At 66.0% G+C, this 2,540-nt stretch overlaps 1 pseudogene; it reads left to right on the top strand.

Annotated features, from left to right (window-relative positions):
• Window positions 1-1,530: 1,530 nt before the first annotated feature.
• On the top strand, window positions 1,531-2,540 carry LOC148377471 (18S ribosomal RNA; annotated as a pseudogene; the record flags this gene model as incomplete).

The raw sequence follows: 2,540 nt of genomic DNA, 5'->3' as shown, positions 1-2,540 counted from the left end.
GATGGAGGTGCCGGCCGCCTCGGTAAACAGAGGCCGGACCGACCGACATGCGACCATGACCCGCCTTGGTAGGGCCCCCACCGGCCCCGGCTAGCGCCGGCGTTGGGTGGACGGTTCCTCCCCACTTGCGGGTCGCCCTCTAGCGCTACGGCCGCCGCGCGATGCGCGCGCTCCGACGCCGCCCCCGCAGGCCTAGCGCGAGCCGTACGGCAGCGAGACCGAGACGCCCCGATTCCACGCACGCACCTAGCGGCCATCAACGGAGGCCGAGCGCGCGATCCGACTCGCGGCACGCCACGTGGGCGTCCGCCGGCCGCGCCGGTCTACCGCGAAAGATGTTTCTCAAACCCTCGCCTAACCTAGGGACGGCTATCTCGGGAAGCCGCCCCCGCATCTGCACCTATCCGCTAAGCCCTCCCGACCACCGCGAAGCGGGAGGACGTCTATCGTGGCCGCCGGGGCGTATGACCCCTCCGCGTGAGGCGTGCGGGCTCGGGTGGGCCGCAACGACCGAGTCTGACTCGGACGGGGCGCAGCTTCCCTCCCGGTCGCAGCATCAAGCGCCGATCGCGCGACGTCACCAGCCCCCCGGGACGGTTCGTCGGGAGCACGGTACAGGCACGTAGCTCACTCTCCAGCTGGCCGCAGCGGGCCGCACCGACCGAGTCTGACTCGGCCGGGGCGCAGCTTCCCGTCTGGGTGACAGCGGCGACGAGCTGCGACTGTTGGCCGCCGCCCCTTCGTCCTTCCCGGATCCCCCCAGTGCCGACTCAACTCCGCATCCTGGCCGCAGCGAGATACCGTCGGGTTGCGGCGCCCGAGTCTGACTCGGGACGCGCGCTTCTTCCTTCGGACCACAGCGTACGTGCCTCGCGCGGGCAAAGTCGCCGGCACAGCGCCGCGCCCCCTCGACCAAGCGAGCCTCAGCCGGGCCGCGACGACCGAGTCTGACTCGGACGGAGCGCAGCTTCCCGCCTGGGTTACCGTGACGAGTCGCGGGCGGCCGTCGCCCTTCCCCCGGACCCCGCCGTGTTCCCTCGCGGTTGCTCCTAAGCCGCCTGCTCGAGCCCAACCGATGTGCCACCCCCGTTGCCGAGTTCGCTCTCCCCGAGCTCGTCTCCCCGTCAATACCGTTCCGTGACCGTCCCGCCGCGCGGCGATCCGCTCTGCCCCAGCGCCTTCCGGCCAGCGTCCTACGGGTCTGATCTGGCCACAGCACGAGCGCTCGGCAGACAAAGCGGCGTCGCGCGGGCGAGGTCGGCTCCGGAGGCAGCGACGGGACGCGACCTGCTCCCCGCGGAGACGCTTACGGAGCGCGGCCCGGCTCCTCTCGTTACGGCGAAGGTATAGGCAGAGGCCGTTTGGACCCGTGCCGGCCGGAGGGCGTCCCCACCCGCCAGGCTCGCGAAGACTTTGTGCAGTGGCACCATGCCCCCGCTGTCGCGGTCGGCGAACGGAGAACGTGGCAGACCCCCGCTCGGCCGAGCAAGGTGAACTACGCATGGCAATTGCGTCAGCCCACCGCCCCCCTACCTGGTTGATCCTGCCAGTAGCATATGCTTGTCTCAAAGATTAAGCCATGCAAGTCTAAGTGCACACGGCCCGTACAGCGAAACTGCGAATGGCTCATTAAATCAGTTATGGTTCCTTTGATCGCTCCACTGTTACTTGGATAACTGTGGCAATTCTAGAGCTAATACATGCAAACGAGCGCCGACCTCCGGGGACGCGCGCATTTATCAGACCCAAAACCCACGCGGTGCCCGGGCGCGCGGGCCAAGGGGTCGCGGCGCTCGCGCCGCGGCCCTCCGCGCGTCCGGCCCGGCCTCCCTTGGTGACCCTAGATAACTTCCAGCCGATCGCCGGCCCTCCGCGGCGGCGACGTCTCATTCGAATGTCTGCCCTATCAACTTTCGATGGTACTTTCTGCGCCTACCATGGTGACAACGGGTAACGGGGAATCAGGGTTCGATTCCGGAGAGGGAGCCTGAGAAACGGCTACCACATCCAAGGAAGGCAGCAGGCGCGCAAATTACCCACTCCCGACACGGGGAGGTAGTGACGAAAAATAACAATACAGGACTCTTTCGAGGCCCTGTAATTGGAATGAGCACAGTCCAAACCCTTGGGCGAGAACCCATTGGAGGGCAAGTCTGGTGCCAGCAGCCGCGGTAATTCCAGCTCCAATAGCGTATCTTAAAGTTGCTGCAGTTAAAAAGCTCGTAGTTGGACCTCGGGACGCGAGCTGACGGTCCGCCGCGAGGCGTGCATCCGTCTGTCCCAGCCCCTGCCTCTCGGTCCGCCCCCGGGATGCCCTTAACTGGGTGTCCCGCCCGGGGCCCGAAGCGTTTACTTTGAAAAAATTAGAGTGTTCAAAGCAGGCCAGCGCCGCCTTGCATACCGCAGCTAGGAATGATGGAATAGGACCCCGGTTCTATTTTGTGGGTTTTCCCTCCTGAACTGGGGCCATGATTGAGAGGGACGGCCGGGGGCATTCGTATTGCGCCGCTAGAGGTGAAATTCTTGGACCGGCGCAAGAC

The sequence above is a fragment of the Syngnathus floridae genome, unplaced genomic scaffold (genome assembly GCF_059516105.1).
Source record: "Syngnathus floridae isolate MCC-2025c unplaced genomic scaffold, RoL_Sflo_1.0 HiC_scaffold_152, whole genome shotgun sequence".
NCBI lineage: Eukaryota > Metazoa > Chordata > Actinopteri > Syngnathiformes > Syngnathidae > Syngnathus > Syngnathus floridae.
Note: the sequence above shows the minus strand (reverse complement) of the source record. Positions and strands in the feature narration are given on the sequence as shown.